The 20,305-nt window shown below is 41.6% G+C and overlaps 1 pseudogene; it reads right to left on the minus strand.

The window, feature by feature from the left end:
- Positions 1-18,763: 18,763 nt before the first annotated feature.
- The window catches only part of LOC127199055 (centrosomal protein of 41 kDa-like), a 31,796-nt pseudogene continuing 30,254 nt past the window's right edge, over positions 18,764-20,305 (minus strand).

Raw genomic sequence — 20,305 nt, forward strand, 5'->3', positions numbered from 1 at the left:
CATTGTCCACTCCAAAAAGCTTGTCTATTGCAAGCAAAATTTCAAGAGCTTCGTTTATTGTCTCATCTTTTACCTTTTTATTTAAATATTTTTTATTTTTTGAAATTAAAATATAATTACATCACTTTCTCCCTTCCTTTTCCTCCCCTCCCCCCAACTCTTTCACAAATTTATGGCTTCTAGCTGTATATATGTATGTATACGTCTATATACAATACAACCTGCTCAGTCTATATATTACTTGTATATATATGATTTCAGGGCTGACAATTCAATATTGGGTAGCCAATTTGGGGTCTCTACCTTTAAACTGTCCAGACTATTTTGCTTATGAGAAATGATCTACCCAGGGGCAACCTAGGTGCAAGGAAGGGCCACAAAAGAAACACAGGCTCTGCACCTATTTCACTGACATTAGTTCTCCTTCTTCCTGCATTCTAGAAGCACTGCTGTGCAGGGGGCTATGTAAGAGCGTTGTATTTATAGGCACAGCCTATGATATCTACTATGGTCAGCAAGGCTTGAATTCTATTCAGTGTCTAAGAGATAAGAGTTCAGCCCAACACGAAGTTTGAAGTAGAATCTGGGCCTTAGGGTATAAGATTTATGTGGGTTGTGCATACATTCATTCTAACAGAAAGCACCTTTGAAGTTTTTTAATGAAAATTTACTGGTTTTCTAGAGATCAAACAGAAAATTGAGACAAATAACCGGCCTTTTAGTAAGGTCTCTCTCTCTCTCTCTCTCTCTCTCTCTCTCTCTCTCTCTCTCTCTCTCTCTCTCTCTCTCTCTCTCTCACACACACACACACACACACACACACACACACACACACCTTTTCCTGGGAGCCTTGCTTTGCTCAGTTCTCATTTGTGTCATACCTGCCAGGGCTGCATCAGAAGCAGAAAGCCCATCTCGATACACCCCAGCAAAGAGCCATATGCTCAAGCAGAGTGTTTATGGGTGCCCATACAGAGACAATTCTACCCTGGCACCACCCCAGGCCCTTTTCAGCATCCTACCTACCAAAGACCAGAAGCAGTGACCACAGCAGCATGAGGCTAGAGGCAAGCAGCTCCCTTCCTGACAGGTGCAGCTCGAGTCCTCAGAGCACGTGGACCATGGTTCTGGGATAGAGCCCTGTGCTTCAGTGGGGATCCTAACTGAAATAGAGAAAAAAGGAAGTGGCAAAGTCGTCTGTCATTCAGCACATACCCTGAGCCAGTGGGTGCTGCAAATGCTAATGTCCTTCCTCTTTGCAGAGTTGCTTAGACATGTGTGTGCTCAGGAGAGATGGATCTTCCTGAGGAGGGATGCCTCCCTTTTGTAGATATGTTTTACACTGTACTCCACTGAGATTCAAATCAGGCTCTTGGTAGGGTTCAAAAATAAATCTCCTTTTAGTACTCAAGAGGCAGTCCCTGGTAAGTGGTACCATTGACTGCTCTCCAGAGCTCAGGCCAGGCCAGGGGTTAGAAAAAAGAGGATGGCAGATCTAACACATTATTGTGGGGCAGTGTGCATGCTGCTCAACACTTTCTGTTCAGGAGATGTTTTGGTCAGACACACATAGGAATTAAGACGCAGTATGAACGCAGTATGGCTACTTGAAGGTTTATCTCTGAACCATAGTAGAGAAAAGAGAAGGAAGCCTAGATCTCCCCACAGCAGATCAGTTGCATCCCCCTCTCGCTTAGAGTGATGTAGTCAGAGGAGGCCGGGGAGCAGCCTGCTGTCCGGCGAAGTGGACGCTACATGAAGAGCTCGGGCTTTCTCTCCGCCCAATAACCATAAAGTGGCTTCTCTCCCCCCCCCCTTCATGTCTTCTATTGCATAGTGGCTTACTTCAGTGACCATGTATATTAAAACTAAAGTTCATAATGCTAAATTACAACTTTAACCATTTTGAGTGATGTTACCTATGTCTAGAACTTTCCATCCTCCCTAAATCAAATGCTACTATTAAACATTAACTTTTCATGTCTCCTCCTTCTAGCCCCATAAGCCACCATCCATAGAGACGTTCACACAAGTGGAATCAAACTCTGTGTGTGTGTGTGTGTTTTTATTCCACTAATCAAAATATCTTGAGAATTCATCTGTATCAGAGGAAATGTCACAATTCCCCTCTTTTTCAATGCTGAATAATGTTCTGTTGTATGTATGTATGTATGTAACACATTTATGTGCCATGTCCTATCCATTCATGTGTTGTTAGATACATTGGTTGCTTTTTTTCTCCTAATGAGTAGTTATGTTGAATACCAAGAACAATCGAAAAAACAAGAACAATGGTAACTGCCTACAATGCTTGGGGGTGTCTATGGGACCCTAGTGGCCAATAGCTCCAAAAAACAGGCTTTTAGAAGGGGTATTGTACCCTTGTTATAAGGTAGCTCCATTTAAATTATTTGGGTATGTATACATTTTAGAAATCTTCTAAGACCCTATCAAAGACCCTAGGGAAGGACTTACTATTATTTTGCAAAGCAGATATAATATTAAACTGACTTCTAATGACTTATGCTATACACATAGCTCAGAGCATCTCCCGTAGGAGAAACTTCTCTTAGTAGTACATGGTGGTCAACACAGAGACTCACAACTGGGCAATGTGTGGGGAATAGCAGACTGACGCGTTTAGCTCTAATCTATATCTGTATCTGTATCATCCGTATCTGTATCATCTGTGTCTGTATCATCTGTGTCTGTATCTGTGTTATCTGTATCATCCGTATCTGTATCATCCGTATCTGTATCATCTGTATCTGTATCATCCAAATCTGTATCATCTGTGTCTTTATCATCTGCATCTGTATTATCTGTATCCGGATCTGTATCATCCGTATCTGTACCATCTGTATCTGTATCATCCGTATCTGTATCATCTATATCTGTATCTGTATTATCTGTATCCATATCTGTATCATCTATATCTGTGTCTGTATTTTCTGTATCCATATCTGTATCCGTATCTGTATTATCCGTATCTGTATCATCCGTATCTGTATCATCTGTATCTGTATCATCTGTGTCTTTATCATCTGTGTCTGTATCTGTGTTATCTGTATCCGTATCTGTATTATCCGTATCTGTATCATCCGTATCTGTATCATCTGTATCTGTATCATCTGTGTCTTTATCATCTGCATCTGTATTATCTGTATCATCCGTGTCTGTATCATCTGTGTCTGTATCTGTATTATCTGTATCCGTATCTGTATCATCTATATCTGTGTCTGTATTTTCTGTATCCATATCTGTTTCATCCGTATCTGTATCATCCGTATCTGTATCATCCATATCTGTTTCATCCGTATCTGTATCATCCGTATCTGTATCATCTGTATATGTGTCTCACCCACTCCTTCCAAGGCTCAGGGGTCATTGTGGAAGACGGGACAAGAAATGAATATAGAAGTGGAAGGAGGTAGATGACTACGCTGAAACAGTGTTTCCTGGACAACAGGACAGCTACACCTATGGACTCAGCAGTGCTTGTAACAATATACGAGCAAAATCTGAGATGGATGGGCCGAAGTCCCACCCCTAGCTGAGGAGCGACTGGCAATGGATAGCTTCTGTGAGAGGACGGGATACTTTTATTTAAGGTTGTGATTACTGGTAGGTGATCCATGCTCCAGGAGATAATCTCATACCCAAGATTGACTGGACTTGGTAGGCTTAAAAAGGAGGAGGAAATGGAGGAGACAGGATATTAGGTGGGGAGGGAGGTCAGAGTGGATCTCGGAGAAGTTGGGAGAAGTGAATATGATCCAAGTATAGTGTATCAAATTCTCAAAGAATTAATAAAAATATTTTTATAATTGGGTTCTTTTGTCATTACATTTGAGTTTTTTTGTATATTATGAATATTAATGCTTTATCATGCATTCATTTGGCAAATATTTTCCCTGTTCTTTAAATCACCTTTTCATTTGGTTAATTATACCTTTTGATACACAGAAGTTTAAATTTTTTTTATATAGTTACATTTATTTTTCTTTTATTGCCTATGCTTTTGGTGTCAGAGCCAAGAAATTGTTGTCAAATATAATGTCATTAGCACTTTTCTTATATTTTTAAATTTTTTTAATAGTTCTAGATCTTTTATTTATGTCTTTGAACTATTTTGGGTTAATATTTATAAAAGACATTAAGATTTTTCTTTTATATGTGTATATCTAGCATAATTTTCAAATGTCTTTTAGTTGAAATAAAGTTACATCCCTGGGAGAAGCTAGTTCTTTCCCCCAGAAGTCATCAGTTGCCTAGAGTTCCTTGTTGGGGGTGGACCCCATGAAAATTCCCCTTACCATGTTGACATTGTTTACGCAGCCACTTCTAGGAGACACTTTCACAGCTGACTTCCTGGTATTTTGACTCTTGCACTCTTTCTAACCCTTTCTGAAGATGTTTTCTGGGTCACAGATGAAGGAACTGTGACGTAGACGGACCCTCTGGTGTTGGTCTCGGCATTGCGTCCAATTGTGGTTTGCTTTGATGGCCTTCACTTGTAGTAAAGAGGGGCTTCTTTGACGAGGGGTGGCACTTACACATGTGTGGGTGTAAAGATAAGATTTAGAATGTAGTAAGGAGTTGTGCTGGTCTAGCAAAGTGGAGGTAGTAAATACTTTTCTAAGGTCCAGGACCTCAGGATCCCCTGGAAGCTGGCTAGATTTCCAGTACCAGGCTTGACTTCCCCCCTGGTTAGGTGCCATAAGTCCAACTCAGCAGCTGTTAGCTGCCACAGATATCTGAGTGCTACTTCTCACACCATTATGTTTACCTTACCCTGCTGGTAGTTGTCACGGCTCATAGATGCTGCAGCTGGGTAGGACTGTTAACTGCCTTCCTCTATTGGCAGTATGCATAGTATTTTCTGGAGCCATGGAGGCTAGACTGCAGGGAAAAAGCTTCCAGGTTAGAACCAGCTCACGTCATCTGAGTCATGTGTCCTAAGCATGTGGTGTCTTCGGTAGTATGGGTCCACCCACAACTCCTGAGAGGCAACCACTACATTGACGACCTCTATGGTTTTGGAAGTCACTTGGGCTAACTTGACCAACCCTTCAAAAAGAAGTTTCTTGTGTCTGGAACTATGGATTTTCTTAGTCTATGGTTCTTATGTGGCTTAGCTTCCTTTTACATACATATCTTGTTACATTTACTTGTACTGTATAAAGTTTTAGATACATGTAAATCAATTTAATTCCTTGAAGCTTTATCAAACATTCTTGATGTTATTTGTCCCTTGTCTCTCCTTCTCCTTCTGTGTTGACTTCTCTCCTCCTCCTCTTCCTCAGTTGGAACTTCTATTTCCTACTTCATCTCACCTATATTACGCTATTATGCTTTTCCCTTTCAACAACCCCCTACACATCTATGGTCCCTTTATATGTTCCTGGTTTCTATGGTTACTCACATTGGAGGATTTGGAGCTAGGAACCTCAGCTGAGAGAGAGAGATAATCTTTTCTAGGCCCATCCTTTTGCCTGCAAATTTCTGCTCTCATTTGTCATCAGGTGAATAAGCAATTCATTGTACCATTTCTTAAAATGTCTGTTTTGGTTTTCTTTTTGAGACATGGTCTCACTGTGTATCTCTGTTTGTCCTGGAACTTTGTAGACTAGGCTGGCTTAAAAATCAGAGAGATTCACCTGCCTCTGCCTCCTGAGTACTGAGATTAAAGGTTTCTGTCACCCCAAAAATTTGATTTTATTTTTTACTGCAGTGGTATTGGCATTTCAGTTGGATGACAATGCAATTTCTTGACTCTATTCTATTCCATTAAGCTATGTGAAGGCCATTACACCAGAAGCACACTGTTCTGGTTGCTAAAACTTTGTAGTAAATTTTGGAATCTGAATATTTCTGATTCTAATTTTGTTATGTCTTTGGATTTTGTCTATTAGGCATCTCTTGATATTTCACATGACCTTTAGGGTGGATATTTCTATATTTGCAGAAGCACCTTTGGGATTGTGACATAAATTGCCCTGGACCTCTGGGTAGTTTCAGACAGTATTGACATTTTAATAATAATAAGTTTTCCACTATAAGCATGAATGTCTTTGCATGATTTTTTTGTAATTTTATTTAATTTATTTCAGTAGTATTTCTCAGTTAAGTTTGTCCCTAAGTATTTGATTCTTTTTAGTGATATGAGAATTGTGTCTTAATGTCACCTCTGGATTATTCATCTTTAGTACATAGAAATACTAACTTCAGATTTGTAATTATAGAACACAGGGACACTAATGTGAAAAGATTGTAAGTCAAGGCCAGTGTGTGCTATACAGCCTGTGCTACACAGCAAGGTCTTTATTTTAAACAATGAAACTGAGTCATTGGTTAAAATTACTTCTTTTTCATATATCATTTTATTTTGGGTCTTTTTCTCTGCATCTAGCTATAGATATAATTCATCTTTTCAAAGTGTCAACTCTTGATTTCCTTAATCACAAAATTTTTAGTCTGTAGCTAACTGCTTCTCTGTTAATTATTGTTCGTGTTCCTCTATGAATTTTGCATTTCGTACTTTTTCTTTTAATATTCTACTTCCTTGATGTCCAATCTTTGGGGGATTTTTTTGCTTGTGATCTTTTGCCTCTTCTCTTTTTTCCTTCCTCTTATCTCCTCTTCCCTCCCCCTCCCCCTCCTCCACTTTTTTCCCTTCCTTTTTTCCCCCCGAGACAAGATCTTACTATGCAGTCTAGGCCGTCCTCAAACTTGCTGTATTTCTTCCCCAGCTTCATTTTTCCCCCTTTTCTGGTGCAGGTGTTTATTGGCACAAACTCTCCTCTTAGAACTTTTTTTTTTTACCATTGTTTTGAGACAGTGTCTCATCACCATGGTTCAGGATTCAAAACTGTCATCATTTTGCCTTAGCCTGCCAAGGGCTGAGGTGATAGATGTGTGTTACCGCGTCCAGTTTAGAACTTTGTTCTTGCTGTTTCCCACAGGAGTTGATATGTTTTGTTTCTACTCAACTGATCTCTAAGTTTTAAATGCTCCTGGCCACTGAGGAGCATGTTGCTTGATTTCTGCACATTCGAAGGGTCTCTTAATTTCTCTAACAGTTCTCCTCAAGTGCTATACCATTGTAATCAGAAGAAATATTCAAAACATGTTAGATCTCTCTATGTTTGTTGACTGTTTTGTGGCTTTACGTTGGTCCAATCTGGAGGATATGTCTTGTGCACTTGGGAAGAATACGTATTCTGCTGGTTTTGGGTGGACTATTCTGTAAATGTTTGTCGCACAGTGTCGAGTAGAGTTTGCATATGTTATACCTTTGTTGATTTTGTCTGGGTACAATTTCAATTGTTGATAGTCAGATGCTGAAGTCCCCTACTACCTTAGTTGGGCTTCCATTGCTTTGATAAAACACCACCTACCAAAAGCAACTTGGGGAGGAAAGGGTTTATTTAGTTCACATTACCAACTTACAGCATTCATGAAGAAAAGTCAGGGCAGGAACTCAGGACAGAAACCTGGAGACAGGAACCTGAGCGGAAGTCATAGAAGGATGCTACTTACTAGCTTGATCCCCATGGCTTGCTCAATTTGCTTTCTTGGACTCTCCAAGATCGCTTGTCCAGCAACAGCGACACCCACTGTAGACTGGGCTCCTCTACATCAGACATCAATCAAGAAAGCATCCCCACAGTCATGCCTACAGGCCAACCTGATGGTACATTTTCTCATTTGAGGTTCCTTCTTCTGAGATGACCCAAGACTGTGTCAAGCTGGGGAATAAATAAATGGGCAAGTCCATGCACTGCTTGTATCACAACTCACGTCTCCCTTCAGATCTAACACTCTTTGCTTATGCTTAGATGCTCTGGCACTGAGCGAATGTGTTTATCATTGTTACAAAGTCATCATTAAATTCTTTACTCTTGAGATGTAATATGAATAAATTAATAAAATATACTTTAAAATTTCTTTACTCTTAACAAGTTGACACCTTTAGAGTTGCATGATGGCCTGGCCCTGTTCTCTTAATAAAGCATGTATGAAATGTAAAGTCTGACTCATCAGCTACAAGTCTCTAAAATGTGGTTCTGGTTCTTACATCTTTTTCTATGGCTTTATCTTTTGTTTATGTGTCTTTTCTGGCGAAGTTAGTCCCTTCAGACAATATGGAGTGGGTCTTGTAGTTAATCCATTTAGCTAATTTTGTTTCTTTTCGGTAGAGATTACTGTACTCTTGGGATTTACTGTTGCCATTTTTGTGTAGTTTTCGAATAGCTTTGTGCAGTCTTGCTTCCTGTCTTCCTCTGTTGTCACTTGCTCTGTGGTTTTGTGGCTTGGGGAAATGCTAAGCTGTTTCCTCTCTCATTTGTTTATCTGTTGTATCTGAAGATCTTGTAGTTGTAGCATGTTTAACACAGTCCCAGCTTAATTTGGCTTCATGGGAATATTCTTGAATTTTCCACATACAAATTTTATAGGAGAGTTAGCATCTTTTTATATGTGTATTACTGAATTACTTGTATCTATAATTATTGGACATTTTCTAGAGATTGAAAAGATGTGTATACTGCCATTATTGTAATGTGATATGTGAGTGAATTTGATTATGAATTTGTCCCATTGTCTCTGTTAAACTGAGATGTTTTGACAGATATTAACTCATTGCTGACATTAAGGCACTCCACAATTTCCATTTAGCATCATTGGTGTGATGATGATGATGATGATGATGATGATGATGATGATTATTATTATTATTATTGTTTTTGAGACAGAGTTTCTCTGTTTAGCAGCTCCTTTAATTGCCATACATTCATTTTTATTTTTTAAATTCACAATTACAGATTTTGGGAAAATGTACAAAGAAATTCCACGTACCTTCTGTCTGGCCCGCTGAGTGTCAATAGTATTTTATGTGACTATGAATGCAGGACACTGCTAGAGATGTAACTTAGATCCATAGTCTTCCATGTTCTATTCCAGAGGGCTCTGAGTATCTGGGAACACTCTTGCAGCCTCCTTTTCTTCCAGCCACTGCTAGGGATTACTGATAGATCATTCACTGCTTTTAGAAAGATCTGAATTTTCTCCCTACTCAAACCATCTGGGAATCACAGGCAATGAACCCAGGCACTTAGCATGGATCACATAGTAACTAAGCCTGCTGTTTTGTGATGTAAGATCTCCGCCCCCCGTACCCTGGGCACTTTCAAGAATGGGTATATTTGTCTGTTGAGGCTGAAGCCTCTTCCTTCAGCCTCTCCCCACCCCCATCGCACCCCCACACTGTACTGCTCACCCCCACGCTGTACTGCTCACACCCACGCTGTACTGCTCACACCCACGCTGTACTGCTCACCCCCACGCTGTACTGCTCACACCCACGCTGTACTGCTCACACCCACGCTGTACTGCTCACACCCACGCTGTACTGCTCACCCCCACGCTGTACTGCTCACACCCATGAAGTACTGCTCATAACCAAAGAAAATTTATCTTAAATCTTTTCTCTCCAATCTCCCTTTTTGGTACTCCTCCCTGAAAATCTAACAGAGTAACCCAGAGAACGTAGTTAAGACTTCACCAGTTATCAAGGGGATACAAGTTGGAAAGGAAGAAGTGAAGCTATCACTATTTGCAGATGATATAATAGTATACATAAGAGACCCTAAAAATTCTATCAAGGAAACTCCTACACCTGATAAAAACCTTCAGCAAAGTGGCTGGATACAAAAGTAACTCAAAAAAATCAGTAGCCCTCCTGTATACAAATGACAAACAGGCCGAGAAAGAAGTTAAGAAACTATACCCTTCACAATAGCCACAAATAATATAAAGTATCATGGTGTAACTCAAACCAAGAAAGTGAAATACATGTATGAAAAAAACCTTCAAATATCTCAATAAAGAAACTGAAGAAGATTTCAGAAGATGGAAAGATCTCCCATGCTCATGGATCAGGAGAATCAGCATATTAAAAATGGCCATCTTACCAAAAATAATTTACAAATTCAATGCAATTCCCATCAAGATGCCTACAAAATTCTTTACCAACATTGAAAGATCAATTCTCAACTTCATATGGAAAAACAAAAAAACTCAGAATAGCTAAAACAATCCTGGACAAAAAAACAAAACAAAACAAGACAAAACAAAAAAACGATCGTCTGGAAGAATCTCCATCCTGGATCTCAAGCTGTACTATAGAGCATCAGTAATAAAAACAGCATGGTACTGGCATAGAATAGGCTGGTTGATCAATGGACTTGAATTGAAGACCCAGAAATAAATCCACACACACCTATGGACACTTGAATTTTGACAAAGAAGTCCAATCCATACAATGGAAGAAAGATAGCATTTTTAACAAATGGTGCTGGTCTAACTGGATGGCTATGTGTAGAAAAATGCACAAAACTCAAGTCCAAATGGATGAAAATTCTCAAAATAAAACCAGACACACTTAATCTGTTAGGAGAAAAAGTAGGGAAGAGCCTTGAGCTCATTGGCATAGGAGACAACTTCCTGAACAGAACACCAACAGCTCAGGCTCTAAGGTCAACAGTTAATAAATGGGACTCATGAAACTGAAAAGCTTCTGTAAGGCAAAGGACACTGTCATTAGAACAAAACAACACCCTACAGTCTGTGAAAAGATCTTCACCAACCCTACATCCAGCACCGGCATAGCAGCTCACAACTCTCTAGCTCCAGTGTCAGGGGATAACGCGCCCTCTTCAGGCCTCCACAGGCACTGCATGCATGTGGTGCATGGACATACATTCAGACAAACACATAAAATATAAAGCTCCCCTCCAAAAAAAAAAACCAAACCAAACCAACCAACTAAACAACCAAACAAAAACAAACCAAGTCTGGCTCTATTCTAAAATCTTTACTATGAGTGCAAATTTTACACCTTAATCTACTACTACCTTTGTAGATCAAGTTATTTTTACTCGAAGGACTTGATCTTAGCCATAATGTTGAGTGTGGTGTATAATAGGCAACAAATAGTTATTGGATGACATAATGTACCATGCACTACATAGAATGGAAGAAGGAAGGGATTTATAAAGTTTCAAACAACAAAGAAATGATAAATATTTGAGACAAAAGACATGTTTTAAACACTACCCAATGTATGTATGCATTGAAATATCAAAATAATATGTACAATTTTCATGATTTTATATTGCAGTTAAAATTAATGTCACAACTTTTGCTGATGCTGGATAGCTGTTTATTAAGGAAGAATTAAAACGTTTACTGTGTTGAGTCTCTAGTCAATGCGGCATCATAATTTTCTATAAATTTAGTTATTTGCATCAGTTTGATTATGAAATGTTTCCCAAAGGCTCGTGTGTTTCCCCAGCTGGTACAGCTCTTCCAGAAAGTTGTAGAAGCTTTAGGTGGTAGGGCACTGATGGAAAAAGTGGGCCATTATGGTTAAGCCTTCGTTTTCTGTTCTTGGCTTCCTGTCTGGATACAATGTGGCCAGCTGCCTCATCCCCCTTCCGCAGCCCCACCCCTCCTGCCCCCCACCTCCGCCCCACATAATGCCCCTGACAGGCTATGTCTTTTTAAGTAGCAAACCAGAACAATCCTTTCTTTCTTTAGGTTGCTTCATGTGAGAGATTCGATTGCAGCATGGAGGAAATTAACTAACACAGAAAAACTGGTACAGAGAGTGGGGTTATTGCTGTGCTAGCCCCAAGCATGTTGTTTGCAGGCCTTACTGGTTTGCTGGAGGAACGTGGAAAAGTTTGTGCCTTTAGCCTATAAAAGCCGTAGAGTGGTTGTTAGCCACAGTAAAGCCATGTTGTGGCATTTCATTACACAACGGCAGGTCTCAGACTGAAGTAGCTTTGTTCCCTGAGTTAAAGTAGCTTACTTTTCTAGATCTTTGCCCTCCATATCCTCTCTACCCTGAGTGCTGGCTGAGCACAGGAGATGTTTATCAGTCACCCCACATCCACCCCATCACTCACTGTGCATCCCTAGCAACTACCAACTACAGGCTGAAAAGAAAAATGTTCTACCCCCTTCCCTCTTTTCTGTTTCTGCCTTACAGTGATCCCAGCCTAGAACCGAACAGAAGGCTCTCTGGTTCTTAGCCTGAGGCCTCCCACCCCACAGCCTTTTCCTGAATAAACCCTGTACTGTTGTTGAATTGTGCCTTCCCTTGCTTGTCTGTTTTTCTCACTGAGTAGGAACAGAAAGAACTGGGTTGGCTGTTCTGGTGGGAGTTTGGAGGACCAGTGTCTTAGTTAGGATTTTACTGTTGTGAAGACACACCATGACCATGGCAACTATAATACAATAAAAACATTTAATTGAGGCTGGCTTATGGTTCAGAAGATTAGTCCATTATCATCATGGCGGGAGGCATGGCAGCATGCAGGCGGCCGTGGTGCTGGAGAAGGAGCTGAGAGTTCGCCATCTGGATCGGCAGGCAGCAGGAAGAGACAGTAAGCCATTAGGCCTGCACTGAGCTTCAGAGAGCTCAAATCCAACCCCCTAGTGACACATTTCCTCCAACAACGTCACATCTACTCCAAAAAGACCACACATCAATAAGTACACTTCCTAGAGTCTATGGGGCCATTTTCCATTCAGACCACCACAGCCAATAGGATTAAAGAAATTCACGAGGAGCTGGGCACGGTGGTGCACACCTTTAATCCCAGCACTCGGGAGGCAGAGGCAGGCTAATCGCTGTGAGTTCAAGGCCCTCCTGGTCTACAAAGCAAGTCTAGGATACAGAGAAACCATGTCTTGAAAAATAAAACAAAACAAAATTCATGAGGTTGGATTCTGGCTCCTGAGGGTTTGGAAGGGAACTAAAGGGACTGGATAGATGGTTCTACTGTTCAGAGCACTTGCTGCTCTTGCAGAGGACCCGTGTGGCAGCTCACAACTGTCTGTAACTCCAGTTCCACAAGCTCCAATGTCCTTTTGTGGCCTCTGAGGACCCCAGGCATATACGTGGTACACACGTATACATGCAGGCAAAATGTTCATCACATAAAGTAAAAATAAATCTTAAAAATAAAAGGAGGGAACGAGAGCTCTTTTGGGAACTGGGCTAGAGGCCATTTGTGGGATGATCTGGCAAAGAATCTGGCAGCAGTCTGCACTTGCGCTGAGAATCTGGTGAGCAAAGTACAGTCAATGAGTTTCAAGTTAATTAGCTTATAAGAATCAGCTCCAGTAAGGAGAAACCTTGTGCTCTGTATTGAGACTACAGCAAAGGTGCCCTAAGGGCAGAGTGCATGTGCAAATATGTACCCGTGGCATATTCCAACTTATTAAAATGCATATTTGCTTGAAAGGAGAATGCCTTAAAGGAGAGTGATGCAGTAGGGGTTTCCTCCTCAAAAGAACTGCTTTCGGAAGTCTCTTCTCTGATTTAGCTACCGTGTACATGAGAACAGTGCATCTTTGGTTTAAGGGAGCAGATTAACTGTCGAGTTGGCAGCAGAGCCTGTAGGGTCAATTTTCTTAGCAAATATATTTTATTATGAACTTATTAACTGAGAGTCTCTCACTTTATAACCCGACTAATCTAAACAATAGAAAAGAAGGTTAAAGAATACGATAATGAAACCGTAAGGATATCACTTCTGAGGAACGATTCTCCTGGCGTAGTCAGCAGGATTTCTCCTGCTGGAACCTGGAGCAACCAGAACCTGGAGCCTCAGCCGGAGCCCAGGACCCCAAAGCCGTCCCTTGAGCGGTTCTCTCTAGAAGTGTTTCGAAGTGGAGCGATGAACAGCCAAAACTATCCCAAGTCTCCAAAGGCCTTGCCTCCTGTTTTTGGCCCACATTTATATCTCCTCTCAGAATTTGTTTCAAGGATGTTTTTCAGCTGGTTAACAACCAATCTCCCCCACACGGTGGTTCAACTTCTAAGGGGATAAACATCACCGGCTTTCTCACAAGTCTTTTTCCATCCCCCACTTGTGATCTAAACAAAAAAACATGTTTAGCTCTCCTTCAGCAGCCTTGTCTACAGGTACTTGTTCTGTAGGCATAAAACATGCAAGGTCAGTGGCAGGTCCCAGTGACACAAACCAAGGTTTCAGAAAGCCACTGAGGCCAAGTAATATATGGCAGGGTTGTATTTCCTACAAGAAGGCTATGGTGTGAAACTGTGAAGATAAAACCTAAGTTTTGAAAGAGACCCCCCCCCCCAAATGCCATAGATCCCAGGATCATGGGATATCAGTCGAGGAAAACTGTAGGCATGGTGCGGAGCTAGCTCAAGAGAGAGGCTGTATATCACTCGGGGTTATGCACACCCCTGGAACCCAGATGTTGGACAGGACACTGCAGGATTTAACATCTGGTCTACCCCTTCCTTATTATGGTCTTCCGTAGTGAGCAACTCATGTTTAGATTTTACGAGGACTCATAGCAAAGAGATTGGCTTAAATTCAAAGGAGTCTTGATTTTTTACTTGGAGTGTTGTTGGCACTGCAAAAGTTGTAGAGACTTTTAACATTACAGTGAATACATTTGTGCATCATGGAATGGCCATGAACCTGTGGGGACTAGAGATAGAATGCTGTGGCTTGAATGTGAAATGTAACCCGCAGTGATTGGCGCTCAGCTACTCAAACTAATGCATAGTTGTTGTTTTAAAATATGTGCTCTCCCATGCCTCTGACCCCCCAAAGCAAAGCATGCGGAGCATTTGCTGTAAACATCAGAAATAGAGTTTGAAATCAATCTTACGAAATGACTATCCACCATAAAGGTTGCACGCAACATTGGGATATTGGTCGTGGTGTTTTGTCACAGCAGTGGAAAAGCGACAGAGATAGAAGTTTTTCTGTGTCCCCAGAAAGAGGAAAACAACGTAGGAAAGAATTACCCAGCAAAGAACGGGGTCATGTGCGCAGAGTGCCCCGTCTATATTCACAGATGTCAGGGAACGCTGCTGAAATCATTTCCTTCTCTGTCTCCCACAGGAAACAAGTGTCTGGAAACAGCACCTGCTTAAAATGTTGTTTCTGAATAAAGCTGGTGAGGCATCTCAGAAGGGAGAGGGCTGGTTCTACATGAGAGGACTCCATCCACTACCATGACTTCCTCTTTACCGGAACAGAAAACGGTCATGGTCAACTTAAACAGGGTTGATGCCTTTTTTTTCCCCCCAAGACAGAGTCTCTCTGTGTTAGCCTTGGTTGTCCTGGAGTCGCTTTGTAGACCAGGCTGGTCTTGAACTCACAGCAGTCTGCCTGCCTCTGCCTCCTGAGTGCTGGGATTATAGGCATGTGCCACCACACTCAGCTGATGCCTTTTTTTTTTTTTAAAGACTGTCCAGGGACAAAAAAAAATCATCTAGGACAGGCCTGAGTAAGATGGTTAAGATTTCCAGGGATGAAGCTTTCTGGAGAAACACTCAGGGATTTATCATTGCTTTCTCTTCAGGAGAAAATACTGACTGAATGTGGAATACCACATTCAGTCTCTGTTTTTTCATTATTCAAAACTCTAACTTACCTGCATGTTTGGAATTCAATGTCACGTTGAGTTGTTTAAAATTTACTATGTAAAGCTATTAGCAAAAGAATGTTCATTGTTGAAGCATTAATTGTGTTGAAAATAATGAAATTATTAATGTTAGGGGAGTATTTAGATGGTTATAGATCCACAAAATGGAATGTTATATAGTTATACATGAAGTAGATTTTTAAAAAAACATTATTTGTTGTGATGGGACCTGGGCACCTGGAAATAGTTCATTGGTAGTGTTTGTGGGTATGCATATTGGCTCTAACCTTTGATAAGTGGTTGTCTGGATCCTTGTTTGCTCTGACCAAACTTGTTAGGCTGAGGAACAGCAGAATTATGCTTGGTTTTCAATCCTGGCGACACTTTGTGTTGGTTTGTGAATAGGCTGTCAGAAATGGTCTCAGCTTAGCTAGACACAGGTGTGACCCCCGAGCGGTGGAGTTGAGCCTCTGTGAGCTTAGAAGATTCTTTCCGAGACATAGTTGGCCCACTGTGTTGTGCTACTAATCCTGGGATAGCAGAGACAGCTCTGGGTTGGGACCCATGTTGGTACCGTGTGGGTAATGGATGGGGTGACTGACAGTCAAGTGGCTGGGAAAGCAAGTCTGAGGGACCCAGCTGGAGTTTTAACTTGGTGACTGTGCCAGATGAGGTGTCTGACAGGCAGGCAGGGTATGGGCAACCTGCCTGGAATTATGGGAGGACTGCACGTGGTGCTTCTGCCAGGCAGTGTGTGGGAGTGGGCGCCTGAGAGGAAGGCAGGTGATGAAGTGGCCTAGGTGACCCCAGATACATGACGAAATTATGAAGTGCCATTATCACAAGCTCTACTTCAAAAAAATGTCTCTAAACACTCCTGTTTAAATATCAATTTGTGAAAATTAATCTAGAGATCACAAACAAAATTTATTACAGGAAGAAAACCAATTTGTTCCCCCCTCCCACCTATTTATTTATTCCCTTTACTTCCTGATCTCAGCCCTGCTCCCTCCCTCCTCTCCTCTCAGTCCCACTCTCACACTCCCTCCACCATCCCCCCAATCCTTTCTTTTCAGAGAAGGTAGGGGCACCCATAGGTACCAACCCACTCTGGCACATCAAGTGGCAGCAGGACTAAGAGCATCCTCTCCTACTGAGTCCAGACAAGGCTGCCCAGCTAGGGGAAAGGGACCCAAAGGCAGGACAACCCAAACCTGTTCTTAAAGAAGAGAACATAATGTACTCTATTGCTGCAGGGAGGCCAGTTCCAGCTTCCATGGTTCAGGCCCTGAGACAGGAAGGGGTGTCTCTGTAAAGTGGAGACACTGACCACCTTTTGTCTTTACTTATACAATCGCAATCCTGCTCACCTGAGCAGTGACATCACTGGTTATTTTATTTAAAGAAGTCATAACATCAGCACTACTCATCACGGAAAAAACAAAACAAAACAAAACTCCAATAGTTTCCCTTCCTCCTTCCCCCTCTTCTGCGGTGTCAATCACCACCACCCCAACCTGTGGACATGAGCACCTACCCAGCAGGCAACAAAGGCAGTTAACTCCTGACAAAACCCAGCCTACCTCAAAGAAGATGATGAGCATCAAAGAATCTCCTTACAGAGATGGCTTCAAATGTGGCAAACCAGCCACTGGGCAAAATGTCCTCATTTTGACCACTGACAGAATTTTGCCTGAAAACGGGCAAGCTTGGATGCAGGCAGAGTCGATAGCCAAACTCTGGGAAGGCAGGGTAAGCAAGTCCTCAATAGTTTCTGCCTCACAAATATGTCTGTCAGATATATTGGGCCAGAAGGCTGAAGATGATGCTCCAATGTTATAGAGAGTTTTGGGTGACTGTTCAGGCAGCAAATCATCTCTGTCATCTTCTCATTTGGGAAGCTGCTAACCTGCACTCCCTGTATCCTCAGGTAATCAATTTTATTCCTTCTCTGATGGGGTTGAAGACCAATAGTTTAGTTTTACAATTAAGCTTTGTTGTTTAGGGGTTAAGATGTTGTCAGGTCTAGATAGATGCTTTAAGTTGATAATGGCAAAATATGATAGATATTGATTTATATTCATAATTTTAGACTCACCAAAATAGGAAAGATGTTTTCTTCAAGGCTGCCAAATACAAATAACCAAAACACTATGAATGTAACATTTACATAATTCCTGACTGTTTCGTGGTGGTTCTTGCTGTAGGTAGTTTATTGTATATATGTGTAATAATATAAGTGTATATGTAAAAAAACATACTTAATAAAGAAATTGTAAAAGAAAAAAAAAAGGAATGCATTGCCCTCTATCTTCATTGCCACCATGTTGGGTCAGTAATGGTAAGAGGAGGATGAAAGTGCTTCTGGGTAATGAGGAGCCTGAAGAGTACGGGGAACATCTTCAAAACTGCAGTGCAGCCCTTGTTTATTGATAGATAATCACGCTCAGCTGGAGCTACCTTGTCTGTGGCTGTCCCCCCCCCCCCCGAGTCCTGCTAACACCACCACAGTACCTCACCTGTCCCTCACAGGGATAACAATCCTATCATTCGCAGAGGGAGTGACTTCTCAAAACCACCTGAACGCTGATGGAATGTTCTTACCACGGGCCCTGAGTTCTGGCACCTAAATAAATAAGTCAGACACAGGGAAACACTCCTATCATAAGTGAGTAAATGAAAAATCAGATAATAGACCTGCGGTAGCACAACCCAAATCTCAGAACAAATAATTCCTAAAGGCTATTAGTCTGTGATTTAGACCTAGCAACTCAGTTTTCACAGGATCAGGGGTGAACACACGCCACTGAACTAGTTGTTTGTTTAGATGCACTGAAGACTCATTTATAAACTCAGAGTTCAAGTTATTTTTCTTTAATTTTTAAAAGTTTTATTCATTATATATGTTTCTTAGGGCTCAAAACCCTTAGTTAACTATAGGTAATACTCTGGTGTTTTTTGTTTTTGTTTTGTTTTGTTTTTTTAAGAAACGTCTTTTTTAAGAAGCATCTTTCATTTTTCCTATTCAATTTCAAAACACACAAATATTCTGTAAACAACAGGAAGAGCCAAGAGAGCCTGTCAAGCCTTTGGTTTGTGTGGTCAGCTGTCAGAATCCTCCCTGAGCGAGGGGAGGGGAGCTGCAGACAGGGAGAAGTGGGCCTGGTTTCGCCCACTGTAGCCCAGCCATTTCTCTACGGCAGTTCTGAAAACGACCAAGTTGGGAGTGCTGGGGGTTCCGAAAGGAGGGGACATTTATTTGACTAAATAACACAGGTCTTCACTTCCAGGATTTGCCTTGCAGGTGGCCACTGTTGAGTGTGAGGGGGTTCAAGTGGGCAGCAAGACCCCCAGTGGACAGGTCCTGGCCAGGGCGACCAACAGGCACCTTTGAGTATGTTCCAGCCGAGTTATTCTGGTTCAGTCAGCTAGGATTGTCTGCTGGTCTATGGTCTGCTTCCAGTTAAGTCTATCTTTTTTAAGTCTTCTGGGGTAAATCTCCACTTGTTCTCGGCTGGCAGGGGTGGTATTTGGGGGCTGAATTATTTCCGGGCCTGCTGGCAAGAGGTTGACAAGGAACCAGTGACCAGTTCTTCTAGGAACTTCTGAGCTAAGACTTTCAGACCCCCGGAGAGTGTGAAGAATTTTTCAAACCCATGCTCACACACAGTCGTGGGCACCTGGCTGGCCAGCCTCTTGTAGTCATCGAATAAAATGATGATCTTGCCATGAGCGTTTTTATACTCAATAATATCATTTGAGTAGGGGTTCATTGTCCTGGATAGAGTTGTAACTGGGTAACTGTATGCCCCAACAATGTGACGCTGCTGGTAAGAGTCTCTGTCGCGCACATCCAGCAGCAGGAAGGGGCAGTCGGATAAGGCTTGTCTTTGCCACTAGGTTCTTCTTTCCTCATGAGCCCTTTGTCTACATCCAGTTCCGCAGAGTGGAGCGACTGGAATCCGCTCCGGTGCTGTTGATGAACGGGACAGGACTGGGTGATTTTACCCCAGGGCTCCCTTTCCCGTTGGTCTTGGCAGAGTTTTCAGCATCCGTCTCTGAAGTTGCAGAAATCGTTGTCTTCGAGCCTTTGAATCTCCTCAGCTGTCACTTCCAGTGTTTGATCTGACAGGGAAGAAACTTGAATGGCCAGCTGGGCAAAAGTGGTAACTTTTAAGTCTCTTGAAAAGTTCATCGTTTTTGTATTTATAATTAAAAAAAAAAAAAATCTCTTCTGGCTTCTCAGTGGATTTGGTCATACTGTTACCCGTATCCAGTCTTGACTTGACATGTTGATACCTTGGGTTCTGTGGAAGCCATCTGGACACTCAGGGTTCCCAGTGTGCCTCCGGGCAGATATATTTGCTCCAACCGACCACACTCAGGGTTCTCGGTAATACTCTTATTATTACTATGACAGTTAAAAAATAGAAGTCATTCAATCATTCATTTAGCAATTCAAACATGTATTCCTTGCTTACTCATGTTTTTGGTGAATCTAATGATAGAGACTGATTCTTGAATGACATACAAAAATACATGAAATCCTTATTTCTAGAGTTACAGTTTAATGCAACTCTAGATATGGGTGATGGTGCCATGTGCATGTAATCCCAGCATTTGAAAGGCAGAGGCAGCTGGATCTCTGAGTTTGAGGCCAGCCAGGGCTACAGACTAGTACAGCCAGGGCTACTCAGAGAAACTGTCTCAAAAAACAGACAGACAGACAGACAGCTATTAAGAATTTTGTCATATGTGCCTCAAAGAAAAATTATAAAATGCTACGAGCTGACAAATAAGGTGGAGACATTTATATTTGGCT

Source organism: Acomys russatus, chromosome 15 (genome assembly GCF_903995435.1).
Source record: "Acomys russatus chromosome 15, mAcoRus1.1, whole genome shotgun sequence".
Classification (NCBI taxonomy): Eukaryota; Metazoa; Chordata; class Mammalia; order Rodentia; family Muridae; genus Acomys; species Acomys russatus.